This window comes from Scyliorhinus canicula, chromosome 26 (genome assembly GCF_902713615.1).
Source record: "Scyliorhinus canicula chromosome 26, sScyCan1.1, whole genome shotgun sequence".
Classification (NCBI taxonomy): Eukaryota; Metazoa; Chordata; class Chondrichthyes; order Carcharhiniformes; family Scyliorhinidae; genus Scyliorhinus; species Scyliorhinus canicula.
Genome location: NC_052171.1, coordinates 5,798,292 through 5,812,465, shown reverse-complemented (window position 1 = coordinate 5,812,465; position 14,174 = coordinate 5,798,292).

Below are 14,174 nucleotides of genomic sequence, written 5' to 3'. Positions count from 1 at the left end.
TATCCTCCAACGACGACTTGTCCTGCAGAACCGGAGACGGGAACCCCGGGAAGGACGACACCTCTCTCCTCACGAAATCTCCACCTGCAGATACCTAAAACCGTTCCTTTTTGGCGGCTCATGCATTTCCTCCAACTCCTCCCGTCCTGCAAACTTGCCCCCCATGAGCAAGTCCCTAAAATACCATCCTCACTTGCTCCCACCCCCAGAACCTATCATCCAGCGCTGCTGGCACGAACCTACGGTTGCCACATAGCGGCACCCACACGACATACCCTCCAATGCTCCATATCCATACGGCAAAACCACCACCAGGCCCACGGAGTACCTGACCGGCAAGAACGGAAGAGACGCCAACAACTGTGACCTCAAACCCGTCCCCTCTATACGACACCACCTCCATCCGCCCCCGAAATTCCGTCAAGATCTCCACAATCCTTTCAATGCTGCCCACTGGGTCCAAAATGTATAACAACTAATTGTTAGCATTTCGTGAAACTCTATGCTCGGCACCACCCAGCCCAATCCTTTTGCAACCCCATTACACCCAAAGTAGCATTGTCAATGGCTCTATCACTAAGGTGAAAAGCAACAGGGAGAGCAGCCACCACTATCTCATCTACCAATTTACCCAAACTCTTCCTGTCCTTCCGAACGCTCGACATCGGCGCCTTGGACAACAGCCGAACCCAATCCACAAACCCCTGACCAAACTTGAACCGACCCAGCACTTCCACCAAATACGCCCACTCCACCCGATCAAAGGCCTTCACCCTATCCATTATCTGTACTCCTTCAATCTCTAATCATTCCAAAGACATCAAAATAACATAAAGCAGCCTTCGCACATTTGCTGACAACTGCCTTCCCTTCACAAATCCCATCTGGTCCTCCCCTATCACCCCCCCACACAGTCCTCTCTATTCGCAATGCCAGCACTTTTGCCAACAACTTTACATCAACAGTAAGCAGTGATAGCAGGTGGTACGTCCAACACTGCTCCTGGTCCTTATCTTTCCTCAAGATCAGGGAGTGGAACCCTGCGACTATGTTGAGGGGAGCTCTCCCTTATCTCTCGCCTCATTATAAGTCCTCACTAGCAGTGACCCCAGCTCCGCACTGATCTCCTTGTAAAACTCCACAGGATTTGGATTTTGTTTATTGTCATGTGATAAGTATTTTTCTGTGAGCAGCTCAACAGATCAATAAATACATGAAAAAAAAGGAATAAAAGAAAATACATAATAGGGCAACACACGGTACACAATGTAACTACGTAATACCGGCACCGGGTGAAGCATACAGGGGTGTACTGTTAATGAGATCAGGCCATAAGAGGGTCGTTTAGAAATCTGGCAACAGCGGGGAAGAAGCTGTTTTGGGTCTGTTCGTGTGTGTTCTGTATCTCCTGCCCGATGGAAGAAGTTGGAAGAGTGAGTAAGCCGGGTGGGAGGGGTCTTTGATTATGCTGCCCGCTTTCCCCCCGACAGCGGGAGGTGTAGATGGAGTCAATGGATGGGAGGCAGATTTGTGTGACGGACTGGGCGGTGTTCACGACTCTCTGAAGTTTCTTGCGTTCCTGGGCCGAGCAGTTGCCATACCAGGCTGTGATGCAGCCCGATAGGATGCTTTCTATAGTGCATCTGTAAAAGTTGGTAAGGGTTAATGTGGACATGCCAAATTTCCTTAGTTTCCTGAGGAAGTATAAGCACTGTTGTGCTTTCTTGGTGGTAGCGTTGAAGTGGGTGGACCAGGACAGATTTTTAGAGGTGTGTACCCCTTAGGAGTTTGAAACTGCTAACCATCTCCACCTCAGCCCCATTGATGCTGACAGGGGTGTGTACAGTAGTTTGCTTTCTGAAGTCAATGACCAGCTCTTTATTTTGCTGGCATTGAGGCATACACCACTCCACTCGGTTCTCCATCTCCCTCCTGTATTCGGACTCGTCGTTATTTGAGATCCGGCCCACCATGGTCGTATCATCAGCAAACTTGTGGATGGAGTTGGAACCAAATTTTGCCACGCAGTCGTGTGTGTACAGGGAGTAGAGTAGGTGGCTAAGTACGCAGCCTTGCGGGGCCCCGGTATTGTGGACTATTGTGGAGGAGGTGTTGTTGTTTATTCTTACTGATTGTGGTCTGTTGGTCAGAAAATCGAGGATCCAGTTGCAGAGTGGGGAGCCAAGTCCTAGGTTTTGGGGCTTTGATATGAGCTTGGCTGGGATTATGGTGTTGAAGGCGGAGCTGTAGTCAATAAATAGGAGTCTGATGTAGGAGTCCTTGTTGTCGAGGTGCTCTCAGGATGAGTGTAGGGACAGGGAGATGGGGTCAACTGTGGACCGGTTGCGGCAGTATGCAAATTGCAGTGGGTCAAGGCATTCTGGGAGTATGGTGATGCGCTTCTTGACCATCTCTCAAAGCACTTTATTACGACTGAAGTCAGGGCCACTGGACGGTAGTCATTGAGTCATGTTGCCTGTTCTTCTTTGGCACCGGTATGATGGTGGACTTCTTGAAGCAGGTGGGAACCTCGGAGCGGAGTAGGGATAGGTTAAAGATGTCCACGAACACATCTGCCAGCTGGTCCGCGCAGGCTCTGAGTACACGACCAGGGATCTGACCGGACTGGTTGCCTTCCGAGGGTTCACTTTCAGGAAAGCCGATCTGATGTTGGAAACCGTGATGGTGGGTATGGGTGTGTTATGGGCTGCTGCACTCGACAGCGGATCGTTGCTTTCCTACTCGAACCTAGCATAGAATGCATTGAGTTCATCGGGGAGGGGTGCGCTGCTGGTGGAGATACTGCTTGGCTTTGCCTTATAGCCGTTATGTTGTTTAGGCCTTGCCACAACCGCCGAGAGTCTGTAACGCTAGTCTGTGACTGTAGCTTGGTCTGATATTCCCTCTTGGTATCTCGGATGGCTTTACGGAGGTTGTACCTGGATTCCTTGTATAGGGTCGCCTGACTTGAACTCCTCAGACCTGTCCTTCAGTAGGGAGTCAATCTTGCGATTGAGCCATGGTTTTGGTTGGGGAGCATACGTATTGCTTTCCCACATATTTGCTGATTAAGTTTGTGACGGTGGTGGCATACCCATTTAAGTTGGCCGCTGAGTTCTTAACTGGGTACCCGTCCAGACCCGGGGCCTTCTTTGCCTGCATTGCACCAATGCTGTCCATCACCTCCCTCAACCCAATTGGGGCTCCAGCCCCTACACCCTCTCCCCCTCCACTTTGGGAACTCCAAACCATCCAGGAACCATCTCATCCCCTCCTCCCGGGCTGTGATTCACTCGCTGCAACAATTTAAATGACTGGATTTGTTTCCAAGAAGTATATTAAGGGAAAAGTTCTGAAATGAGATTTCGTATATATGTTTTTGGATAACCAGTTCGATTTGTTTCAAAGCAAGAAATAATCAGGTCCCAGTTGCACGGTGGCACAGTGGTCAGCTCTGCTGCCTCTCAGTGCCGGGGTTCGATTTCTGTCTGTGCGAAGTTTACACCTCCTCCCCGTATCTGCGTGGGTTTCCTCCGGGTGCTCCAGTTTCCTCCCACAGCCCAAAGATGGATTGGTCATGCTAAATTGCCCCTTGGTGCAAAGGTTAGTTGGGATTATGAGGATAGGGCAGGGATTGGGCCAAAATTAGGTGTTCTTTCGGAGGCAGACTCTTTTAAAAAAAAAACATTTTATTAAGGCTTTTATGATTTTATAATAATAAACGATAGATACAAATGTAAACATAGTTCAGTGCGTAACACATCCCTCCATCTCTTACTGTTTCCACCTAAACACAAAATAGTTTAACTCCTTACTGACTCTGCTGACAGTTTTGTTTTCTCCGAAGAAGTCGATAAACGGCTGCCATCTCCGGCCGAATCCTAACGTTGATCCTCTCAGGGCAAACTGAATTTCCCAAGCCTGCGAAACCAGGTCCTGTTGCTCACCCAAACCCCTGATTTCGGGAGCTCCGAGTCCCTCCAGGAGCATCGGATCCGTCTCCGGGCTACCAAGGAGGCAAAAGCCAAAACATCAGCCTCTCTCTCGCCCCCTGGATTCCTGGATCTTCCGACACTCCAAAAAGTGCGACCTCCGGACTTGGAGCCACCCCCTTGTTTTCAGCACCGTGGACATGACATTGGCAATCCCTGCCAGAATCCCCGAAGCCTCGGACGTGCACAGACATGGTTTGCTGGCCCTCCCTCACACACCTGTCCTCTATCCCAAAAAACTTGCTCATCCGGGCCACCGTCATGTATGGCCGGTGAACCACTTCCAATTGTATCAGGCTGAGCCTGGCGCATGGTGAGGACGTGTTGACTCTGCTCAGAACATTCTCCCACAGACCCGCCTCTACCTCCCCTCCCAGCTCATCTTCCCATTTACGCTTTAGCTCACCTATCTGAATTTCCTTCCACTCCGTAGGTTCTTTATAGATATCCAAAATCTTCCCCTCCCCCACCCCCGTTCTAGAAACGACCTTGTCCTGTATCCCCTGTGGGCAGAATCCTCTAAACATGGAAAGCATCCATCAATAAATAGATCCCCCAGCCTCTCAATCCCTGCTCTCTGCCACCTCCGAAACCCCCCCATCCAGCCTCCCCGGGACAGACCAGTGATTGCCACAAACTGGAGCCCACACCGACCCTCCCTCCACTCCCATATGTTTCCTCCACTGCCCCCAGACTCTCAGGGTCGCCACTACCAACGGGCTTGTGGGGTACCGGGCCGGCAAGAACAGCAGAGGTGCCATTACCAATGCCCCCAATGTCCTTACTTGATGCCAACTCTACTCGCTCCCACACCGACCCCACCCCCACTTCCTGATCATGGCTATATCTGCCGCCCAGGAATAGTTACTAAAATCCGGCAGCGGCAGCCCACCCCCTCCCTTGACTCCGCTCCAACAGCACTTTCTTTACTCGTGGGGCTTTACCCGCCCACACTAAACCAGAGATCACCCTACTCACCCGCTTAAAAAAGGCCTTTGGTATCAAAAGGGAAGCACTGGAAATCAAATAGAAATCTCGGGAGGACCGTCGTTTTTACTGTCTGTACCCTCCCCGCCAGTGACAACGGGAGCATGTCCCAACTCCGAAAGTCCTCCTTCATTTGCTCAACTCGTCGTGTCAAATTTAATTTATATAACTGCTCCTATCCCTGTGCCACCTGAATTCCCAAGTAACGGAAACTCCCTTCCATCACTTTAAATGGCAACTCCCCCAGTCTCATCTCCTGCCACCTTGCCTGGATCACAAAAACCTCACTTTTACCCATATTCAATTTGTACTCAGAGAACCGGCCAAATCCTTCTAAGATCCACATAATCTTCCCCTAACGGCTCAGAAATATATAGGAGTAGGTTGTCTGCGTATAACGAGACCCTGTGTTCCACCCCCGGACTAGCCCTTTCCAGTCCTTTGATGCTCTCAGCGCCATCACCAATGGCTCTATGGCCAAGGCAAACAACGGTGGGGAGGGAGGACATCCTTGCCTTGTTCCCGGTGCAGTTTAAAGTAGTCCGAACTCAACCGATTCGTCCGCACACTCGCCACCAGTGCCCGGTACAGCAGCCGAACCCAGTCAATAAATCATTGCCCAAACCCGAACAGTCCATCTGGTAGAAAGCATTTTCCGCGTCCATAGTGACCACTATCTCCGCCTCCCTCCCCTCGGAGGCCAGCACGATCACATTAGCTGCCTGCCTTTGACAAACGCCGTCTGGTCTTCCCCTATCACCCCCGGAACACAGTCCTCTATCTTTGAGGCCAACATTTTGGCCAGCAACTTGACATCGACATTCAGTAGGGAGATTAGTCTGTCTGACCCACATTGTTCAGGGTCATTCTCCCGCTTCAGGATCAATGCTATCGAAGCCTGCGACATTGTTGGGGGAAGGACATCCTGCTCCCTCGCCTCATTAAATACCCTCACCAGCATCCCAGAAAACCTCTTGTAAAATTCCACAGGGCAGCCGTCTGGTTCCGGGTCCTTGCCCGGCTGCATGGCCTCCAATCCCTCTACTACTTCTACAATCCAGATCAGGGCTCCCAACTCCTCCACTAACCCTTCCTCCACCTTCGGAAACTCCAACTCTTCCAAAAACTACCTCACCCCCTCCACCCCAGCTGGTGGTTCCAACTGATACAGTCGACTATAAAACTCCTTAATCACCCCGTTCACCGCTGCTGGGTCCAAGACTGCAGTGATCACTCTTCCTACCTCCCTGGCCGCCCCCCTCTTCCTTACCTGCAGTGCTAGCATCCTACTGGCCTTCTCTCCATATTATATACTGCCCCCCTCGCCTTCCTCAACTGCCCCACCGCCTTCCCTGTGAATAACAGACCAAACTCCATCTATAGCTTCTGCCGTTCCTTCAACAGCCCCGCCTCCGGGGTATGACCACCTGGGGTATGTCCCTAGCCAGCTCCACCTCCTTATTCCTACAGTGCTTGAGGCCATTCGGCCCATCGGGTCTGCACCAACCCTCTGAAAGAGCTCCTTCTCTAGGCCCACTCCCCTGCCCTATCCCTGTGATCCCATAACCCTACCTCACCTACACATGGTTGGACACTAAGGAACAATTTAGTATGGCCAAAAAGAAAACTCCTTCGCTCTGAGCTGTCCGAACCTCTACGGGTCTACCCCCCCCCCCCTCCACCTGTTCCATAAAGCCCCTTTGCTCCTTCGCCACGGCTAGCATCCTCCCTATCCTTGAATTCGATGGATCCAACCTTGACTCAATGACCGTATTGCAGTTCCCCGCACCATATCTCCTTCTGAGCCCGTCTCGAAATTAACTCCCCCCTAACCACTGCCTTCGGCGCTTCCCATACCGTTGCTGCCGAAACTTCCCCCATAACATTTATCTCCAAATAATTCTGGATGGCTTCCGTCACCCGCCCGCATCAGCCCCTCATCCGCTAACAGTCCGACATCCAATCTCCATTGCGGGTGCTGACCCCCCCCTCCTTGCTCACCCGTCGATCCACCCAGTGTGGAGCATAGTCTGACACAACAATCGGCGAATGGTCGGGATCCAGCACCTCCGCCAGTAAAGTCCTGCTCAAAATGATAAAATCTATCTGGGAGTACAATTTGTGTACGTGGGAAAAAGAAACCTCCTTCGCTCTTGGCCCTCTTAACCATCCATGGGTCTACCCCCCCCCCCCCCCCCCCCCCCCCCCCAATCTGTTCCATAAACCCCTTTAGCTCCTTTGCCGCGGTTGGCACCCTCTCTGCCCTTGAACAATGACCGTATTGAAGTCCCCCCCACATGATCCGCTTACGCGAGTACAGGTCGGGATCTTCCCCAACACCCGCCTCATAAACACAGCGTCGCCCCAATTTGGTGTGAAAATATTTAGTAAACCATCAGCACAGCATCCAGCTTCCCGCTCACCATGACATACCTACCCATCGAGTCTGCCACTATATTCCCTACCTCAAATGACACCCGCTTATTGATCAGGATCGCAACCCTCCTAGTTTTAGAGTCTAGCCCTGAGTGAAATACTGCCCGACCCACCGGTCCTCAATCTTGTCTGATTCCCTGCCCTCGGGTGTATTTCTTCTAACATTGCCACGTTCACCTTCAACTGCTCAATGCGTCAACACGCAAGCCCCCATGATTGGCCCATTCAGCCCTCTCACGTTCCATGTGATCAGCCTGGTCGGGGAGGGGTAACCCCGCCCCCCACCCTCCCCGCCGACTAATCATCACTCTTCTTAGGCCAGCCTCCAGCTCGCGTCCCATGCCTCCTCAGGCCCGTCCTGGGGCCCCCACCATCCTCAACCTCCAATTTGTCTCCCAACGCCAGTCTCCCCTGTCAGAAGTATAATTTTCCCCCCCCCCACCCCCTCCCCCCCACTAATAAAACAACAATCCCAACCCCCCTCAACAAACTTACCTGCTTGCCCCTCACTGCACTTCCTTAAGCTAGCCCGCCCAGCTAGGCTGGTAGCTCCCGCCCATGGTGCCAAGCATCCTACCCCCTATTGTTCTCCCTCCCCGTCCGCACGAACATACAAATGCAAAACATCACAATCCCCAACAAACACAAAGAAGAAATTTCCACCCACCATTCCCCCACAAGAACAAAGTTTACCAGCATACAAAACTAAGCAACGGCCCAAACATTGGTACTAAAAACACTCCATATACAGACCAAAAAGAAAAGAAATTTAGCAGCACAAGCACAGAATTATTCGTCACCAAGTTCAATGTCCTCAATCACCTGCCAGTCTCCTGTCCTTAACAAAGTTCATCGCCTCATCCGACGATCTGAAATAAAGTTCTTGATCCTCGTAAGTGACGCACAAACGAGCTGGGTACAACATGCCGAATTTTACCCCTTCTTGAAGAGGGCCAATTTAACTTTGTTAAAGCTCACTCTTCTCTTGGCCAGTTCCTTACCCAAGTCCACAGCTCGTTGTCTTCCCTTTTACAGCTCTTCGTCTGCCTGGCCCACCGCAAAATCTGTTCCTTATGCAGGAACCGGTGCATTCGTACCATCATCGTCCTCGGCGACTCATTCATCCGCAGCTTCCTCGCAAGCGCTCTATGAGCCCTGTCCACTTCCAAGGGTCGAGCAAACGCACCTTCGGCCAGCAGCTTCTGAAACATTCGCGCCACGTATGTTCCTACCTCCGATCCCTCGATGCCTTCCGGAAGGCCAACGATCCTCAAATTCTGCCTGCACGACCTGTTCTCCAAATCTTCCACCTTCTCCTGCAGCCTTTTCTGATGGTCCCTCATCAGTTCCATCTCCACTGCCATTGCGGTTAGCTGGTCCTCGTGTTCAGCCACCTTCTCTTCCACCTTCTGGATCGTCAGTCCCTGGGCTTCCAATCTTTGCTACACCCGATTAATCCCCTTCTTAATTGGGTCCTGTCTTTGCTTGGCAAAATTCCCCAGAAGGAATTTCACCAGCTGTTCCGTTGACCACTGGGCCGACAACCCCAGTCCCTGAGCCTCCGCCATGTTTTCCTGTTTTGCAGGCTTCACTCTCTTCTTTGTCGAACAATCTCTTCTTTGCAGACCACTTCTGGTCCACCACTCCATAAACTGGTGACGGATTCCTCTTCTCTGCCTCACCAGTCTCCAATATTACCGATCAAATCCCCCATAAGTCGGAGGAAAGGTCCCAAACGTCCACCACTAGCGGGAGCTACCAAATACGCGACCTCTCACTCCATGGCCGCCACCGGAAGTCTTTCGGAGGCAGACTCAATGGGCCGAATGACTTATGCACTGTCGGCATTCTATTCCATGAAAATGACCGCGTTCCCTCCCACAGTCCCTCCACTCTCTCTACCACTCACCAACCACCTCCCTCATCCCCCTGCCGCCACCCATCCACCACCTCTAAATCCCCCACCTCCTCCCTCCCCCACATACAGGAGTGACAACCTACAAGCACAAGACACATCCCCATAGACGGGAGACACACATACATGGGAAGAGCTGATCACAGTTCTTAACTGACCCAATTTCTCCGAAAATGCAGGAGTGAAATGGTTGGGAGGGGGGATTGGGGAAATGAAACCCACGATAAGAAGACTGTATTTAGCGTCCAGATATCATTTCTCGCCCCCTGCTGTGCGGGTAGGGGTTGAACAGGATTGAATTTTGGACTAAATGTGCAGTGTTTCCTCCATTTCAAACAAACACAAGATGGCAGTAGAGCACTGAGCTCCCTCACAGCCCTGCTGTACACTGATTGCAGATCCAGTTAATGTATCACCATTCTCATCTGGCAGAGCAGAGTGCACTGTAATAATGAAGTTAAGAAATCCATTTTCTTTGATAGAACACAGGCTCACGCCATTGTGACAAACACCGTTGGTTCCATTTATTGCTGGCGGTGAATATGCGAAAGGAGTTGGAAATGAGGAAAGATTGAATCCCAGTCAGTTTTTCTGCCAGTCATAGTTACAAATCAAGGACACAATAAGAAGGGTTTTGACTGGTTCTCGTCAACAAATGGGATTGTGTCGTATCAGAGACATTCTGATACTGTGCACAGGTCGATGAAAGGTCTTCTGCTGAAAACTCTTGCTATGCCACTGTGAACTCTTGCTTTTAGAAAGGATCCGGAATGTTAACTCAGTTCTTCTCTCCACAAATGCTGCCTGGTCTGTTGAGCATTTTTTATCTCTGCCCTCAGCTCAACGCAGGCTCCCAGAGTCAACATTTCACATATTGGGCATTTGCCACGAGCAAAAACCTCAACCAGCTGGGAGAGATGGAGAAAGGAAAACAGGGAGAGAGAGTTAAAATGGGAAGGAAGGAATGCAGACATTGGAGTCAATTTATCAAATGGTATTTGGCGTTTACAATTCGAGCATAACTTGTAGCTGCCTCAGTAGATTCTCCAAAAGATGCCAGTGCTATTCATAGTGTCAGATATTTATCAACTGCACTTTCTCCCTCCAACACACTTAAAGTTAAAGTGGCCACAGTCCCAGATGACCATAGGCTGCTTTCTCCTTCGAGGGGGAGAGCTGACTGGTGGTGATGGTGATTAAACCTGAGGATCACCACACAAGCCCCTGACCAAACCCGAACCGACCCAGCACTTCCAACAAAATCCATTTTCAGGCGAGGGGCAAGGTTGAGAAGGCTTCATGAATTAACACATTTACAAGCCTCTGGTTGATGGATGTTACTTTTCGCACTCAGTCATTTTTTCCATTTTTTCCATCCTTATTTCCTCTGCGGTTTCCTCTACAGACTTTACTGTCTTTCATCTACAGACATATACTCTCCCAAAAAACAACACATTTTTTGCGATCAGGCGGACACTCATTGCCAATTAACCTTGCATCTCTGTACCACCTCTTTCAGCCCCTGTGAAGCATTTTCCTCAGAAAGACTGAACAGATTTTTCTCTTCTTCCCTCTCCAAATTATTCTGCAGACGTTGTTCTGTTTCAATCTTTAGGATCTTCCTGTAATTAATTGTTGTTCAAATACTTCTGAATCTGTGATTTCTGCTCTCCTTTCCTTCTTCTGCATACTTGCAATGCACTTTGGGCCTCTTTCCACAAAGACAATTGCCAGCTCTACAGCTACGGGCAATATGATCTGAAACAATTCTAGCCAAATAAAGCTTGGGAAATATTGGTCATTACCAAAGTAATAACAATTCACCATAACTTGGATACTTTATAACATCTGTAATATCCACAACTCCATCCTATCCCATCCCGCGTTACCACCTGGTCTTCGCCAACCTATGTTGGCTTCTGACTCGTACAATTACATTTTACGTTCTTATTTTTGGCTTTAAAATTCTCTGTATCTTTCTTGGATCCTACAAATCCTCTGCGATAAACCCTTCATTCCTCTGTTTCTGATCGCGTGTGCACCCACCCTTTCTTCAGCTAATTTTGGTGGATGTGTCTTCAGCCTCTCGGCTCCTACACCGTGGAGTTTCCTACCTAAAAGCATCCGTGCCTTAACCTCTCGCTTACTCGAGACCCTCTTTAAAAGTCACCTCCATGACCAAGCCTTTGGTTAATTCTCCAAATATCTCCTCTGTGATTTGGTGTGTCAATTCCCCTTATTTTGTTATGGAACGCTTCTCCACATGAAATGTGGTATATCAATGCAAGTTGTGCTGTGAATGATTTCACGGATCATCAAAATCTCTCATTCAACTTCATCTTATCAGCATGGCCTTTGTCTTGCTTGCTTAATTCTCTGGTTATTATTAAGACCGTACAGATCTGAAGCTGGAGTTCTTGTTGAATTCCCTCTGTCTCCCTCTTTTGCCGTGAATAAAGCTAAACATGTTTCTACCTGGTCTAAAGATCTCCAACCAGCTTCAGCTTACTGCTTGGCTTATGTGACATTGAAAGAAAGCTGCCAACAGCCTCAGTTTCCGTCCGTTCAGTCAGAAGGATTGGACCTGGAGAACTGCAACAGGAAAACGGGAAGCTTGAAAAAAAGGAACAAATTTCAGGAGAACGAAAATCATAGTCATGACGGAATAAGGAGCACTATAACTCTGACGACAGATCATTAACCTGAAACGTTATGTTGCCAATTCGCACCGGAGACGCCAATAATGTTGCTCTTTTTAACTGGCTACTGATAGTTATTAATGATGACATTGCTTTTCAGAGTCGCCAGGTATTAAATGATACTACCTCAAGGCTTTACTGGATATTGATCAGAGACCAAACAACCAGTTAGTTCAAGTTCAATGATAGTTTATTTACACACAAGAATTACTTCTACATGCAACATAAAACATTACAAGCTAAATTACACCTAACACTACAACAACCTGTACTTAACTTCAGGTACCCGGCTTTATGCAGAGGAACAAGGCCTTTGTTGGGATCTTGCATGGCTGGGTCTGGAGAAGTGACTTTGTTTCTGCTGGGCTCATCCGTCTGGTAGCGATGGTTGGTCTTGAACTTGCTTCTGGTCGTGATGCTGCAATTGGTAAGCCGGGGCCAAGAGAGACTGAACACATGGCTGTGTTTCTTTTTACCCTTCAGGGTTTTCGCGCTCTTTAGGGCGGTCCTTAGCTTTGGACCCAATAATTCGGCAGCTTCAATTACTGCCTTCGATTTTAGCCAATAAAGGGGCTGGGTGTGCCCTGAGTGGTCATTGACCTTGGCAGTTTGGGCTTCCTGGGTGAAGGCAGCGGCGTCGATGAGTCTGTATCTGTATCTGATACCTGAGTACAAGTCTTTTGTTTTGGGGAAATGGGCCATTAGAATGCAAATTGGCTGGGGGTTTCGATCGTGTCTGGTTATCTAGTGCCACATATACACTTCGGGTGGAATTCTCCGCAGGGGGGCCGAATTCGTGAAGGCCGTCGTGAACTCGGTCGAGGTTCACGATGGCCTCGGAGCCCGCTCCCCGCACCTAATTCACCCCCACCTGGGGGGCTAGGAGCGGGCCTCCGTCTTTCTCGGCAGTGACCTCATTGCGCCGAGAATGATGCGCGTCCGGCGCATTTGTGAAGTCATCCGCGCATACGCGGGTTTCCGGTTCCAACCCGCGCATGCGCGGATGACTTCATCGCGCAGACGGCATGAACCCGCGCATGCGCGGTGGTCGTCTTTCTCCTCAGCCGCCCGGCAAGACGTGGCGGCTTGATCTTGCCGGACGGCGGAGGGGAAAGAGTGCGTCTGTTTTGGACGCTGGCCCGACGATCGGTGGTCATCGATTGTGGGCCTGTCCCCTCCCGAGCACAGTCGTGGTGCTGCCGTCTCAATCGGGCCCCTTGATGCCCCAAACGGGCATTTGGCGCCCGTTTCACGAATGCAGCGACCAGGTGTGGTTGCTGCCGTGTTGAAACAGGTGTGAAGGGCCGGCCGCTCGGCCCATCGGGCTTGGAGAATTGCCGTTCGCCGTGAAAAACGGCGAGTAGCGATTTTTCCGAGCCCGGGGGGGGGGGGGGAGAGAATCGCGGGGGGCGCCGGGGGGGGCGTGAAAAATGTCAGGGGGCCCTCCCGCGATTCTCCCACCCAGAATGGGGAGCGGAGAATTCCGCCCTTAAGTTCTGAGTTTGTCTGGATCCTACATTGACCATATTTCCCATGATTCTTTGCAAGTTTCCATATTTCCCTTTGTAAGTGGCCATCCCAGATGGCTACAGTTAGCACTATTTCTCTCCTCACCGAATCTGCCACACCTGCTGAGCATTTCCAGAACATTTTGTCCTTTTTTTCAGCATTTTGCTTTGATTGCACCCTAACAATCAAATTTCCAGAAAGTGTGAAGATTCACAAGCATGTACACCCAGAATTTGTTCAGTTCTGGGCGCCCCATTCTGACCCGAAGGTGTCTAACTCAACCATGACTTGCAAATGCTTCTCCAAAATCCATGAACTCCTGATTGCTGTTGAGGATGTCTTTGCATGCTTTGAATAAATGATGATGTTTAAGATAATCACAGGATTGGAGAGAGTGGATGGAGAGAAACGATTTACTCTGGTTGGGGGAGTCCAGAATAAGGAGGTGTAGCATCAGAACCAGACATTCAGTTGTTTGTTTTTTTTTTATTGGAATTTTTTTGCAGAAAATATAACAAAAAGTATAGCAAAAAGCAGTAATATGCAACTAACAGCCCCATAACACCCACAATTCCCCCCATACCGTAACATCACATGTATCACATTCCCCCACCCCCCCCCCCCAAACAAGAGAAC